This window comes from Salvelinus alpinus, chromosome 5 (genome assembly GCF_045679555.1).
Source record: "Salvelinus alpinus chromosome 5, SLU_Salpinus.1, whole genome shotgun sequence".
Lineage (NCBI taxonomy): Eukaryota > Metazoa > Chordata > Actinopteri > Salmoniformes > Salmonidae > Salvelinus > Salvelinus alpinus.
Window position 1 is genome coordinate 71881311 of NC_092090.1, and position 16869 is coordinate 71898179.

General features: G+C 40.3%; 1 protein-coding gene across 1 annotated transcript in view; it reads right to left on the reverse strand.

Annotated features, from left to right (window-relative positions):
• Nucleotides 1–15734, reverse strand: part of LOC139576697 (sialate:O-sulfotransferase 2-like) — a 131353-nt gene extending 115619 nt beyond the window's left edge. Inside the window, exon 1 of the mRNA XM_071403040.1 lies at nucleotides 15195–15734. The gene's annotated coding sequence lies outside the window, so the exon portion shown is untranslated. The remainder of the gene's footprint in view (nucleotides 1–15194) is intronic.
• Nucleotides 15735–16869: the final 1135 nt, after the last annotated feature.

Genomic DNA, 16869 nt, shown 5'->3' on the forward strand with positions numbered 1-16869 from the left:
TTTCTTCTTCCCGGTCTCTCTCTGTCACACACACGCACACATACACTCCTTCATGTCGACCCCTCTAACTCCCCTTGGCAGTTAGTGTTGGTCATTTACAATGATATGAGAGTCAGCCTGAATGACACTTTAGAGGACAGACAGGGAGTTGGAGGATGGAGCAGAGAGTTGGCGAGACTAAAAGGAGCCAGTGCAAACGCCACGTCTGGGACCTGATTCCTAATCAACCCTGAAAACTCGGTAACACTTTACTTGACACCGAGCGTCATAACCATGTCATAATATGTGATAACAGTTGACATAACTTGTCATAACCTGTCATAATATGGTCATAACACTATCACGACACAAATATTTAGACCTGTAACATATATTGCATTATTTTACGGTTGGTTATGACACCTACATAAGAGTGTCAAAATCCACAAAACCGACCATACAAGGCCAAATATTCAATTACACCATCGTCTACAGTATGTTTGTGATATAACATTTTATGAAATTGACCATATTAAATTATCATTGTAATTGCGCACAAATTGATGTCAGACACGCACCTACCCCAATGCTCTGTTGCTGATGTATGGGATGAATGCAGGAGCAGATTTCAGGAGCAGGAAAAGACACCCTCTTTTAGACTGATGACTGACATAAGGGCATGTACGTGATAGGCCTATCTGGCTTATATGATTATGGTGGGAAAAAAGGGAAAAAATAAATTTGAATAAATGTGAGTTTTGACACGCTTATGTAACCAGCCATAACATAACGCAATATATGTCACCACAGGCGACATGTGTCATGCCAGTGTTATGACCATATTATGACAGGTTATGACAAGTTATGTCAGCTATTATGACATATTATGACATGGTTATGACTGTGTAAAGTTTCACATGACAAGGCTTGAAATCGCGGCTTTGGGAAGGTCCTTCTACATTGACTGACTGTCGGACCTAATCAACCATTTTGGGTTAATAAGCATGTGTGTGTCAGGAAAGAGCTTAATAACATATTCATTATCTAGTTCAACTCTGCCAACTGAGAAGACCTGGCATTAACCTCAAATAACCAGTTGATTGATGGATGATGTGAATGCTGGGTATAGATGACTGACAAAGCCATATGAACTAATTTAAATAATCAAAACACAATACCAATTCAAGTTCAATGATCCAATAAGGAACGGAGAGTATGAGCCTGCTGAACCACATTATAGTATATACTGTAAACAAGCCTGTAAACACAACCGTCCTTATAGAGTGGATTCATTGCATCTCCACACACCGACTAGCAGTGTTAGAGTAACGACCTTGGTTAATGACGGTAATGATGACAAAGCATCAAATCAAATCAAATGTATTTATATAGCCCTTCTTACATCAGCTGATATCTCAAAGTGCTGTACAGAAACCCAGCCTAAAACCCCAAACAGCAAGCAATGCAGGTGTAGAAGCACGGTGTAGAAATCATCTCCTTGTTTCTGTGACAGTGCATGTTTCCCTGCCCTTTCTACGGTGTTCCGCAGTCATCCATCACCATGGGATGCCTCTAACGCTGCTGATCCATCGTCCTTCCTCCTCGGCCAGGTAGACACAGTTAGAGATGTTAACAAAGTAGAGTGACAGAGTCCCCATCGCGCAGGGAAAACACTTGTTTTTCTGACGTCTATATCCTGACGTCTATATCCCAGCATACTGGACCCCCAACCACACACCAGCCCCACCCACCACCACAACCCCCTTCCTAAAACCAAACAATAGTCACGGGCAGGTGGGCTAAACAACATCCTCTCCCTCAGTGCCCTGCTGTATCTGTGTCTGCTGGAGGATGCCCAGCGGAGAAACATGTGTTACTTTGATTGGACAGGTCTGGGTTCACATCCTTCAAAGAGGGGCGAGAGGAACATCTATCCACACACTGGCTCTTGAAACTCCTCATAGAGCATCAACATTAGCATAACCCAAAAATGTAAGCGTTTGATGAGGATGAAATGAGTGAAATGTATAAAGGAGAAACATATAAATATGCACATACGAACAATGTCATACTTCATTAGGACATCATCTTGTTACCTAAATCTTGGGGTTTTTCCCCACCACCCAGAATGGCCTTTCCTCACTCAAGGTTACCCGATCACCTGTCCAGGCAGCTATTACTTGAGTATTATTTACTGAAAAAGCCCACTGTTACGGATTATCCCTGTCAAGACAAAAAAATCTGCCTAAATATGTATGCAGCAAGGCTAGCCCTCCTCAGGCCTTCCTGTAACTGATCAAAGAGTCTTGCAGATAATCCCCACTCCAAAATAATCTTGACATTTGAGGAAACATTAGCAGGGAAATGTATAATTTTCCGATGTGCCACAAAGGAGAAGAAGAAACATATAGACCTTTTCAACGGCTTTTTGAGGAGACGTGGAAGGGAACCCTGGAACCCCAAAGAACTCAGGATGTGTTTGTAAATATCTATCTGTCCCGGCTGTAAACAGCTTAGTCTAGTTGTTTTCTCAAGTTGACCATAGTATTCACGGGTGGGATGGTCATTATGACCGGCGATTCATTTATTTTAGAAATGTAACTTTATAGATTTCCCAAAGAAGCATCGCAGCGGGCTGCATTGCCGGCATGGATAGAAACGTTAGCAGCAGGAGGTGCCGGCACCAGGATGATGCATAGCACAAGGGTCAAGTTACCATCTATTCTAGGTAATGTCAGCTAGCTGGCTAGCTACACATAAATAGGATAGACAGCAATCCAATATTTGTTTTTTTATGACATAAACATAAGCTTGATCTGCTAAAAACAACAATGTTAGCTACCAAGCTAGTAGCTAAGCTAGCTAGCTAATGAATAGATTTCCAGTTCCAAAAATAGATCTATGACAATACAAAAACAGAATTGAAACGAAATATCAAATGTTTTACCACTTGAGAATAAATACCCAAGTCCTGGACTAATTTCTATGTTTCCAAAACCTAAGATACAGAAACCTGTGAAAGCTGCTAAACCCTGTCCGCGGATGAAGGTCCCAAAAAAGTCCCAAGTCCTGGAGAGACTGAAGGGGATAGCCATATCCATATGTATGCTATTGGTTTATTGTTTGGTTGGTTGTAGGACTACAAAAGTACTGTTAAAAGTAACAGTGCATAGAACATACAAGGTCAACTAGCTACTGTTGGCTGCTCAGTGAAACGACCTGTCCTGATTTGTCATAGACGCTTGCTAAAAAACTTTAATGAGCAAGCCTTCCTTCATGAACTGGCCTCTGTAAAATAGTATAATATCAGCTTGATCTGTTGAAGACGCTTGGACCTTCTTTTTTGATATTTTCAGTGGTATTGTTAACAAACACGCCCCCATAAAGAAAATGAGAATTAAAAACAGGTTCAGCCCCTGGTTCGACAGTGATCTTGTAGAGTTACTCCACCTCAAGAATTGCATTTGGCGAAAGGCTCGGCACACGCATACTCAGGCTGACTGGCTATCGTTCAGGCAAATGAGAAATAAGCGCACTCAGGCTATCCAGAAGGCCAAAGTTAGTTACTTTAAGGAGCAGTTCTCTCTCTGTGGGTCTCAGCCCAAGAAGTTCTGGAAAACGGTTAATGTCCTGGAGAATAAATCCTCCTCCTCACAGCTGCCCGTGTCCCTTAATGTTGATGATGTGGTTGTTACTGACAAGAAGAACATGGCTAAGCTCTTTAATCACCACTTCATTAAGTCAGGAATCCTATTTGACTCAGCCATGCCTCCTTGCCCATCCAACATTTCCTAATCTCCCACCCCTTCTAATGCAACTATCCCCGATGCTTCTCCCTCTTTTTCCCCTGCCCCACTACAAAGTTTCGCCCAGTAGGCAGTCCCTGAGTCTGAGGTGCTAAAGGAGCTCCTTAAACTTGACCCCAAAAAACATCTAGGTCAGGTGGTTTAGACCCTTTCTTCATTAAGGTTGCTGCCCCTATTATCGCCAAGCCTATCTCCAACCTTTTTAACCTGTCTCTCCTTTCTGGGGAGGTTCCCATTGCTTGGAAGGCAGCCACGGTTCATCCTTTATGTAAAGGGGGAGCTCAAGCTGATCCTAACTGTTATAGGCCTATTTCTATTTTGCTCTGTTAATCAAAAGTGTTGGAAAAACTTGCCAATAATCAACTGACTGGCTTTCTTGATGTCTATAGTTTTCTCTCGGTTATGCAATCTGGTTTCCGCTCAGGTTATGGATGTGTCACAGCAACCTTAAAGGTTCTCAATGATGTCACCATTGCTCTTGATTCTAAGCAATATTGTGTGGCTATTTTTATTGACTTGTCCAAAGCTTTTGATACGGTAGACCATTCCATTCTTGTGGGTCGGCTAAGGAGTATTGGTGTCTCTGAGGGGTCTTTGGCCTGGTTTGCTAACTACCTCTCTCAAAGAGTGCAGTGTATAAAGTCAGAAAATCTGCTGTCTCAGCCACTGCCTGTCACCAAGGGAGTACCCCAAGGCTCGAGCCTAGGCCCCACGCTCTTTTCAATTTACATCAATAACATAGCTCAGGCAGTAGGAAGCTCTCTCAGCCATTTATATGCAGATGATACAGTCTTATACTCAGCTGGCCCCTCCCAGGATTCTGTGTTAAATGCTCTACAACAAAGCTTTCTTAGTGTCCAACAAGCTTTCTCTACCCTTAACCTTGTTCAGAACACCTCCAAAACAAAGGTCATGTGGTTTGGTAAGAAGAATGCCCCTCTTCCCACAGGTGTTATTACAACCTCTGAAGGTTTAGAGTTTGAGGTAGTCACCTCATACAAATACTTGGGAGTATGGCTAGACGGTGCACTGTCCTTCTCTCAGCACATATCAAAGCTGCAGGCTAAAGTGAAATCTAGGTTTCCTCTATCGTAATCGCTCCTCTTTCACTCCACCTGCCAAACTATCCCTGATTCAGATGACCATCCTACCCATACTAGATTACGGAGACATAATTTATAGATCGGCAGGTAAGGGTGCTCTCGAGCGGCTAGATGTTCTTTACCATTCGGCCATCAGATTTGCCACCAATGCTCCTTATAGGACACATCACTGCACTCTATACTCCTCCGTAAACTGGTCATCTCTGTATACCCGTCGCAAGACCCACTGGTTGATGCTTATTTATAAAACCCTCTTAGGCCTCACTCCCCCTATCTGAGATATCTACTGCAGCCCCCATCCTCCACATACAACACCCGTTCTGCCAGTCACATTCTTTTAAAGGTCCCCAAAGCACACACATCCTTGGGCCGCTCCTCTTTTCAGTTCGCTGCAGCTGGTGACTGGAATGAGCTGCAACAAACACTCAAACTGAACAGTTTTATCTCAATCTCTTCATGCTGCTTTATGTGATGTATTATTGTCTCTACCTTCTTGCCCTTTGTGTCTGTGCCCAATAATGTATGTATCATGTTTTGTGCTGCCACCTGGATGTGTTGCTACCAATGTTGTTGTCATGTTGTGTTGCTGCCATGCTATGTTGTTGTCTTACGTCTCTCTTTATGTAGTGTTGTGTTGTCTCTCTTGTTGTGATGTTTGTTTTGTCCTATATTTATATTGTATTTATTTTTTATTTTTAATCCCAGGCCCCTGTCCCCGCAGAAGGCCTTTTGCCTTTTGGTAGGCCGTCATTGTAATTAAGAATTTGTTCTTAACTGACTTGCCTAGTTAAATAAAGGTTGAATAAAAATATATATATAAATAAATAAATACTGGGTGTGCAAGTTTCTGTTCAAGCCCAGCCCTGACATTATTTCTATTAGACACAATTCATTTAACTATTCAATCGTCTATTGTTATGGAGAAAGATGGATGTCTAAATCTACTTACCATTTATATAGGCATTCTTTGTATGATATGAAATAAAGCAGTGATTCTTTGAATAAAGTATAGTGTATTTTCTGGGTCATTGAACATTCCCTGATTGTCTCTTTTATTTGGGTGTCACTCACTCTCATTTTGTCTGATGATATTGCACAGATTTGCAGCTGAAGTTAATGTCCTTGATCATTGGTGTGGGTGTAACAATCCCTTTATGGCTGACCTAGGAGGCAACCCCTGTCCACAACAGGACTTCATACCCACAAAGCAGAGTACATTATCCTTCTAAAACCATGATTTGATTGGGCTAGGATATCATTACTTTAGGTCTCAGGGCCGGTGACATCTCCTCACGATGGCTACTAGGACTTTGTCTCACTTTGTTTTTCCTTGATTACTCACATCCTATTTCCTCACCTGTATTGTAACGCAACTGTATTGGAGGAGGAGGTACAAGGTCCCTCCCATCTGACCTTCTTCTCCAATGGGTTTTGAGAAGGATGTGAGGAGAGGAATCGAGGAAGGATGAATTGCGAAATTGCATACTGTCAGTTGCGTAGGAGAAGGTGAAAGGGGCGTGACTGTAGCAGAGGTGAGCTGCAGGTGAGTTCTAAACTGAACAAAAATGTAAACACAATATGTAAAGTGTTGCTCCATGTTTCATGACCTGAAATTAAATGAAAGATTCCAGACATGTTCCATACACACAAAAAGCTTATTGCTCAAATTTTGTGCACAAATGTTTACATCCCTGTGAGTGAGCATTCCATCAACCTGACAGGTGTGGTATATCAAGAAGCTAATTGAACAGCATGATCATAGAGTACCTAGAGGTCAAACAGTGAAATGGTTCCAATCGTTTTTCCACCATTCATTTTTCCCAAAGGGGATTTTGGAAACACTTAAAGGGCTGTTTTGTGTAGGTTGACCCTGGCGTGACGTTTTGATGGCCGTGTAAATCTCTCTAGGACAAGGTGACTATTATCGATATATTCGCCTGTATTTACCCCCCAAAAATGTAATGCTAATTAGTCTCTAATGTGGCTATCATAAAGAACTACAAATGCCATGATGATCTGGACGAGACTGCCATATTGAGGAAAAGGTAAGAATCTCTGGATGAACTATCTAATGTTAGCTAAATGTAGTAATGAATAAATAGGCTACATTGACAATTCTGTGAACTGTCTTGTGCAAGTTAACACTGTTAGCAAAGGTGTCAGCTAGAGATAAGGTTTAAGCGCTTGCAGGGATTTGTAGTTTTGTATGATGTCTACATTGATTCTAATTAGCATTTTCAAATCTGAGAGTAAATAGAGTAAATAGAGCCGAATATATTGATGAAAGTAACCTTGTCCGCGAGAAATTTACATGGTTATCAAAATGCCATGCCAAGGTAGGCCTGCAAGAAACATATCCCTTATTGTAAGTGTTTCTAAAATCCCCCATGGGAAAAATGAATGCTGGAAAAATGTCATGTCCACCAGAGCTGATACCAGATAATTGAATGTTCATTTCGCTACCATAAGTCACCTCCAACGTCAGAAATGTACAGTTATACAGAATTTGGCAGTTCATCCAACCAGCCTCACAACTGCAGACCATGTGTAACCACACCAGCCCAGGACCTCCACATCCGGCTTCTTCACCTGCGGGGATCGTCTGAGACCAGCCACCCAGACAGCTGATGAAACTCTGGGTTGCATAGCTGAATAATCATCTGTGTGTTCGTCGTCCTCACCAGGGTCTTGACCTGACTGCAGTTTGGCATCGTACCTAACTTCAGTGAGCAAATGCTCACATTCGATGGCCACTGGCAGGCTGGAGAAGTGTTCTATTCACAAATGAATCTCAATTTCAACTGTGGGTTATGGTATGGGCAGGCATAAGATATGGGGGAGGGGTGTTAGTTGTGTTTCTTCTGGAACTGGAATACAAATGCCTGGAACGTAAAATAAAGTTATTAACCGGTTCCCATGCTTTTAAAATGACGGTAGCCTACACACACACACACATCCACTGGCAAAGATTTACGGCTTGCAGGCAGACACTGAAATACGTTTCTGAGTGACAGATTGAAGGCTTTGCATAGGCGCTTAGTTGTGTTTCTTCTGGGACTCCAAAAAATGCCTTGATTTTAAAATAATGTTATTAACCGGTTCCCATGCTTTTAAAATTACAGTTCTGTTCCGGAACAGTTTAGATCACTTTAGTTTCCGGTTTTGATTCTGTTCCTCAAATTTTGTTGCCATTTTCTGTTTTTCGTTTCTGTTCCCTGTTCCAGGGCCTTGCAATTGTATTTAATTTGCCATGGGGCAGAGAGAAAACAATTGCAGTTTTACAGCTAATTTCCTGCAATTCTATCCATTTTGTCAAAACTTATGTCATGTTAATGATATCTGAGTGAGAGTAACTAACAAAACTAACTCCCTTGGAGTTCAGGGCTACTGGGCACCTGCCCAGCGTGCACGGTCGCTATTCAGACATGATTAATACAAGTTTAGATACAGTAGCAGGCTAGACTAACTTTATATTTGTATTTATTTTTGTACTTTTACTCCTTTTTCTCCCCAATTTCGTGATATCCAATTGGTAGTTACAGTCTTGTCCCATCACTGCAACTCCCTTTCGGACTCAGGAGAGGCGAGGCTAGACTAACTTAACAATGTAAAAGTTGTTAGCTGACATGGTCATTTTGTGACTGTCAGTGACTGACATAACAAGAGAAAAACGGCTGATGCACAACCAAATTTCGAAATTGCACATTGTGTATTCTACTATTCTAACTCGCAACAGTAAGACTGACTTCCCAAATAAATAAAAAATATATATTGATTTTGGTGGGGGCCCACTTATATCGCTTATGCATGGAGCCAGCACTGGTTATATTAGAACCAATCACAGTGATGTCATTGTACATACTGTAGATGTTTCTGTCATTTCTCTCAGACATGACATGACTAAGCCATCACTATATATAACACCCCCAAAGCCAATTCCTCCTTTGGCCGCCTCTCCTTCCAGTTCTCTGCTGCCAATGACTGGAACCAACTACAAAAATCTCTGAAACTGGAAACACTTATCTCCCTCATTAGCTTTAAGCACCAGCTGTCAGAGCAGCTCACAGATTACTGCACCTGTACATAGCCCATCTATAATTTAGCCCAAACAACTACCTCTTCCCCTACTGTATTTATTTATTTATTTTGCTCCTTTGCACCCCATTATTTCTATTTCTACTTTGCACATTCTTCCACTGCAAATCTACCATTCCAGTGTTTTACTTGCTATATTGTATTTACTTCGCCACCATGGCCTTTTTTTTGCCTTTACCTCCCTTATCTCACCTCATTTGCTCACATTGTATATAGACTTATTTTTCTACTGTATTATTGACGGTATGTTTGTTTTACTCCATGTGTAACTCTGTGTTGTTGTATGTGTCGAACTGCTTTGCTTTGTCTTGGCCAGGTCGCAATTGTAAATGAGAACTTGTTCTCAACTTGCCTACCTGGTTAAATAATGGTGAAATAAATAAAATAAAATAAAAATATGAGTCCTACATCTCTACTTATAGAGATCATAGATGAGACAATGCCTAATTTACCTGTCAGAATTTGGAGGCATTAAACTGTTTTCATTGAGATGATGGATGTGTCTTATTCACTGTTCTTTCCTTCAACCACTGATTAACCTCTTTATAACTGACAGGCTATAGATCTGCTGTTCTGTCTTTCTGTGATTCTTATTCTCAGTGGTGTAAAGTACTTAAGTAAAAATACTTGAAAGTACTACTTAAGTAGTTTACTTTACTTTACTATTCATATTTTTGACAACTTTTACTTCACTACATTCCTAAAGAAAATTATGTACTTTTTATTCTATACATTTTCCCTGACACCCAAAAGTACTCGTTACATTTTGAATGCTTAGCAGGACAGGAAAATGGTCTAATTCCCACACTTATCAAGAGAACATCCCTGGTCATCCCTACTGCCTCTGATTTGGCAGATTCACTAAACACATGCTTCGTTTGTAAATGATGTCTGAGTGTTGGAGCGTAACACTGGCTATCTGTAAATGTAAAAAACAAGAAAATGGTGCTGTCTGGTTTGCTTAATAGAAAGAATTTGAAATTATTTATACTTTTACTTTTACTTTTGATACTTAAGTATATGTAAAATCAAATACTTTTAGACTTTTACTCAAGTAGTATTTTACTGGATGACTTTCACTCTTACTTGATTCATTTCTATTAAGGTATCTGTAATTTTACTCAAGTATGACAATTGGGTCTCTTTTTCCAACACTGCTTATTCTGCACCAAAACAGTATTTAACAACGAGTACAGAGAAAACCATCAACTCCCTCTGTCTAATGTGCCACTTCCCTGAGACACCGCACTGACGAAACCCAGAGAACAGTGAGGAGCGATTGTCCACATGCCAGAGCTTAAGCACTAAACACTGAAACTCCGTTTCTATAGCCAGGCTACTTCTGTATACACCCTAATGAGAATCTTGGCATCCGTTCATGATAATGAAATATCAATAGAGAGAGAGCACATCATCAAACATACATACAGTACAGGACAGTACAGTGCCTTCCCATAACACAGCAGGCTTCAGAGGGTTTCATTGCTATGACCAGCTCAGCCATGGATGTTCTCTTTATGTCAGCTCCTCTGGTTATATTCACAGACCAGAGCCACTTGTTCTGATCCATGAGGAGTCACTGAGAGTTCACCAAGAGGATAAAGAAGGAAGCCATATAAACTCTGAAGGTATTCAAAGCCTTCTTCACTATGCTGCTGTTCCTGCTATCTAGTCATGGCTCTACAGAGAGCTGCATATCTGAGGGGCTTTAAAGTGCTCTATTGGGCTGGGTACTAAGCCTGCTAGAATCTGAAATTCTAAATGAAATACTACCTACATACTAGATATTTTTATTACTTAAAAAAAAATGATTATTGGAAGGTTGAAAGGAATGAGTACTCACAACTGTTTGAATGTGTCAGCTGGCCTGGTGAGTAATTGGAATGAATGAGTATATATAATGGAAAATACTGTACCATGCATCTGTTATTACCATGGTTAGTTACCATGTAGAGCGACCCAGCCCCCGAAGTGACTATTTACACTGCAAAGATTCCTCTGTTTTGTCTTAGGAATTCAACATTCTCCGTGTTGATCTCACCAACCCCCATTGTCACACCTCTTAGAAGCAGAGGTTCTGTTGTCTTTACAGGTCTGTAGGTATTATATCTGATTGGAGGTGAAGTTATGCTGTTGGTCAACAACTCAGATTTTGAATCCAAACAACTGAGGCTTAAAGAAGGTCTTATTCATTGTCTCGCTCTCTTTTTTGTTCCTGATCTGCGCTGGTGAGATACAGTCTCTCCTTCTATTTCATTCTCTCCCTCTCCCATGAGCTATGGGCTCCCTCTCCGATCATGCTTAGAATAATGCCTTGTAATGCTTGTTAATGCTTTGTAACATAAGCTTTATGTCTTGTATGGCATAAGGCTCCCGAGTGGCGCAGTGGTCTAAGGCACTGCATCTCAATGCTAGAGGCATCACTGCAGACCCTGGTTTGATCCCGGGCTGTATCAAAACTGTCTGTGATCGGGAGTCCCATAGAGCGGCGCACAATTGGCCCAGCGTCATCCGGGTTAGGGGAGGGTTTGGCCGTGGTAGGCCATCATTGTAAAATAAGAATTTGTTCTTAACTGACTTGCCTAGTTAAATAAAGGTAAATTGTTTTGTTCAGTATGTTATTTCATTCATTTTACAAAGTAATTAAATACACTTGTATTTAGAATTCCATTTTCAGACATTTATTGATTGCCTATTACTGTAACTCAACTTTAGTTACTTGCATACTGCTAAATCATCTTTGTGGAGTCAAATAATTCATTTAATGGGCCAATTGCTTAGTCTTATGAGTCGCATGTGAGGTATATATAATATGCGCATATCAAATATTACTTCACTACAACCATTCCAATAACAGTCATTGAGAGCACCTGAATGTCTCTTTTTCCTATCTAATTGCAAAGGGGCGAGAGGAACATTATTCAGATATACTGTTGCTGTTTGGCACAGCATCACTCAGAATCCAAACCCCCTTGTGCATTCTTATCTCTAGCCTGTCCCCCTACTTTCTCAGCCTCAGGCTAGTAGATGGCTGCAGGGTGGGACAGCTACAGCCAGCTACACTTAAGCTAGATAATGATTTCATTTGTCAAAATGAGTGACTTGTAATTCATCAATTTCTTTTAAAAGTACAAGGTGTTGACACATATAATATATACACAACTTGTCATTAATAGTGTGTGCCCGGTTTTATACTTACTTTCTCCAGAAGGTAATTACTATAGCCTACTGTACTGTACTATGGCAGCAGTCTGAACAATTCCCAGCATTAATAACTGGGTAGTTCAGCAGCCTTGTGGTCATTTTTAAAGACTTAACATATTGCTGTTATATTATTCTGACCCAAGAATGTTAGGGTTAGGGTTAAATGTGGGAATGTTTGACCACTTCCAGTACTGAATAACTGTGTCTCTGGAGAGCACCTGCTGACAGATGATGCTTCATTATGAATACCACCGAATATCAATTCAGTTCATTTCCCCATTACTGAGCTGCCACAAAGAAGAATACATCTAACACATCTCTAACCATGTCATTAGCCTCAGTAACAGAATAACAGAGGGTTAAGAAAGGGAAGGCAGGAAGTCAGAAAGGCAGGAAGTCAGAAAGGCAGAAAGGCAGGCCGGTTTCCTCTGCTATCTGAGGTGGATCTGCAAGTCATTCTGCTAGTTAAACATTAGCAGGAGGGCTCTAATGAAAGTTCAGCTGCCTCACACTTCTGTTAAAGTGAGAGTTGCGATGTGTTGATTCTCACGGCCAAACAATATTTACATAGAGCAAGCCCTCCAGAACAGGCAGGGAAATAATGACATGCAGCCTAGCAGAGCCACTGACTGGGTATGATTACACACACTGAGATGAGTTGGCTACTGGTGCAGAGGACACTTTCACATGTCCATTAGCACATCTAACTAATCCAAATAAACCCTGCATGTATCAGGTGGTGAGATTCAGGGGAGCTGATCGTTTTACACAAACACACGCACGCACGCACGCACACACACACACACACACACACACACACAGAGAAAATCAAACAACCTCTTCCTGACTTGACTTTGTCTAATTGATTACAGACTATAGACAGCTCCACTTGGTTTGTGGGAATATACGCATGGATTGAATTGTAATTTTTGGCAACAATTTACACAAAATACTCTGTAATGTCAAAGTGGAAGAAAAATGTTAACACTTGTGAAGAAAATATAAAAAATAAACGAACATATCTTGATTTCATAAGTATTCAATCCTCTGAGTCAATACATGTTAGAATCACCTTTGGCAGCGATTAGTGCCCTCCTGCTGTGAGTCTTTCTGGGTAAGTCTCTAAGTGATTTGCACACATGGACTGTACAATATTTGAACATTATTATTTTTCAAATTCTTCATGTCCTGTCAAGTTGGTTGTTGATCATTGCTAGACAGCCATGATGATGTCTGGTCATAGATTTTCAAGCCAATTTAAGTCAAAACTGTAACTAGGCCACTCAGGAACATTAAATATCGTCTTGGTAAGCAACTCCAGTATATATTTGGCCTTGTGTTCTAGGTTATTGCCCTGTTGAAAGGTGAATTTGTCTCCCAGTGTCTGTTGGAAAGCAGACTGAACCAGGTTTTCCTCTAGGATTTTGTGTGTGCTTAGCTCTATTCCGTTTCTTTTAGTCCTAAAAAACTCCCTAACTCTTGCCATTGACAAGCATACCCATAACATGATGCAGCCACCACTATGCTTGAAAATATGAAGAGTGGTACTCAGTGATCTGTTGTGATGGATTTGGCCCAAACGTACCACTTTGTTTTCAGGATATAAAGTTCTTTCTTTGGCACATTTTTTTGTAGTTTTACTTTATTGCCTTATTGCAAACAAGATGCATGTTTTGGAATATTTTTTATTCTGTACAGGCTTTCTTCTTTCCACTCTGTCATTTAGGTTAGTATTTGGTGAGTAACTACAATGTTGTTGATCCATCGTCAGTTTCTCCTATCACAGCCATTAAACTCTGTAACTGTTTTAAAGTCACCATTGGCCTCATGGTGAAATCCCTGAGCGGTTTCCTTCCTCTCCAGCAACTGAGTTAGGAAGGATGCCTGTATCTTTGTAGTGCTTTGTAGTGACTGCGTGTATTGATACACCATCCAAAGTGTAATTAATAACTTCACCATCCTCAAAGGGATATTCAATGTCTGTTTTTTTTACCCATCACACTTCTTTGTGAGGCATTGGAAAACCTCCCTGGTCTTTGTGGTTGAATCTGTGTTTGAAATTCGCTGCTCAACTGAGGGACCTTACAGATAATTGTATGTGTGGGGTACAGAGATGAGGTAGTCATTCAAAAATCATGTTAAACACTATTAGTCCAAGCAACTTATTTGACTTGTCAAGCACATTTTTACGCCTGAACTTATTTAGACTTGCCATAACAAATGGCCTCTATTCTTACGGACTCAAGACATTTCAGCTTTTCATTTTTAATTAATTTGTAAACAATTCTAACAACATAATTCCACTTTAGCATTATGGGTTTTGTGTGAAGGCCAGTGACACAAAATCTACATTTATTCTATTGTAGATTCAGGCTGTAACACAACAAAATGTGGAAAAAGTCAAGGGGTGTGAATACTTTCTGAAGGAACTGTATATGAGAGTCTGTTGGAATAAATAGAACAGGCATACTGGTCTGTGTTGGTAATGGTAGGCCCATTAATAGGCCCTCAGGGAAATCTTGAAATGTCTGTTGAAATTTTCAGCTCAATGGCAATGACTCTCTCCACCATTATCAGTGGTAATGGTCTCTCACCACCACCACCTTCAGTAGGCTTGGAAAAATAATAAACTATAGGCTACTGTAGGCTACATTCATATATTTGTATGACTTAAATTCATGTCAGTGGCCCAGCATACATAAAGATCCGAGGGGAGAGTGGGTTTGCTGGTTTGCTGAAATTACTCTGCACTGTCTGATCGTCAAAACAATTGTGATGGGGGCACTTATCAATGTCTCAGATGCTATACAGTAGAAACCAGCTGATAGAAACAGACGTTATCCAGTAGAAATCTGCTGGTAGATGTTAAATCCTACAATAGAAATCTGCCTGTAGAAAATGCATATAACAGCCTAGTAAAATTCTATATCTGGTATAAAAAATAAATAAATAAATGTTTGGCAACTTTCATTGAACTGAATAAAATATGATACGGTCTGTAACCTACCTCAAATAGGAGTCATGAGAGAGACATCCAAAGGTGAGTACAATCCATTACCGCATATTCGGGAATCTTTGGTTGAACCTAATGCGCGGGTAACAGAAAGATGCAACTCTGAAATAAGAATGGGTCTGATAACAGCTCTCATGCACAATCTTGGTCCTTACTCGGGGAAAATTCCTCACAATATCAACACAATAGATCCAGTGGTAGTCTAAATGTTGAGATAGGGTAACACATTTATGAATTCGCCATAACGTCCATGCGTGGGTCCTCTGTCTCTGAGTTTCTCAATCCCGTTACAAACCAATCTTGGTCCAGTTCAATAAAGCGTTCATTGGATGCTGCCACACGTTAATTTACAATGAGAGAAGAAATTATACTGAACACGGTAGGCGGGAGACTATCCTTTCTGTACACCGCTGTCAACCATTTTGGGTCAATGTCGGTATGATGCAGCCAGCGTGTCGCGGTGAGACGACCTGCCTATTCTCTTCGTGTCCAGACCGCCTGTCAAACAGCCCTGTGGATCGCGCACACCACAGCGGTAACCGCGCTCTGCGCTCCACACAGGCGGATAGCACTGCCTACTGTATTTAAAGAGACACAGCAGAAAATACACGCAACTAAAGGGCGAGGTGACTGTGCATTTCACTGTGCGTTTTGAAATAACTACTTTTTCTATTGCATATATTATAAACCATACAGGCCACCCTACACCATAAAACAAATACTTTCTCCTTGAGTATTCATGTATGATTCATGTCTTGAATTAATTATATGGGTATTTATGTATGATTCTTGTCTTGAATTAATTATATGGGGCAGGTAATGGTCACCTTGACATTATTTATTTTATTTATGTGATTTTATTTAACCTTTATTTAACTAGGCAAGTCAGTTAAGAACAAATTCTTCAGATGCAGTGCATTAGACCGCTGCGCCACTCGAGAGCCCCCCGAGTGACAGATTAGTTTCTACTGTGTAATGTCACAACAGCGCAATACACCAAAACATCATACATTTAATTCTGTTTTTGTAAAAACATATAACTGTGATAACATTCTCCAACATGGAATCTCTACAGTTTACAGCAGTTGGCTTGAGAATCATACTAGCCTAATGAAAGTCAATGCCATCTAACCTAATCCCTACTGCTTTCATCACTGTATGAATCTAAGAGCTGTGACTGAGAAACTCTCTGGCACCGCAGTGGGCAAGGGAAGAGACATGGCTGTGACCCTTTATTCTCCCCAAAAATGTGTATTCTATTTTTCTATTCAATTTAAGGCCTTTATTGGCATGGGAAACATATGTTTACATTTCCAAGCCAAGTGAAATAGATAATAAACAAAAGTGAAATAAACAGTAAACATCACACTTACAAACATTCAAAAAGAATAAAGACATTTAAAATGTCATATGTCTATATACAGTATTGTAATGATGTGCAAATAGTTAAAGTACAAAAGGGAAAATTAATAAACATAAATATAGGTTGTATTTACAATGGTGTTTGTTCTTCACTGTTTTTCCTTGTGGCAACAGGTCACAAATATTGCTGCTGTGATTGCACACTGTGGTATTTCACCCAATAGATATGGGAGTTTATCAAAATTGGATTTGTTTTCAAATTATTTGTGAGTTTGTGTAATCTGAGGGAAATATGTGTCTATAATAT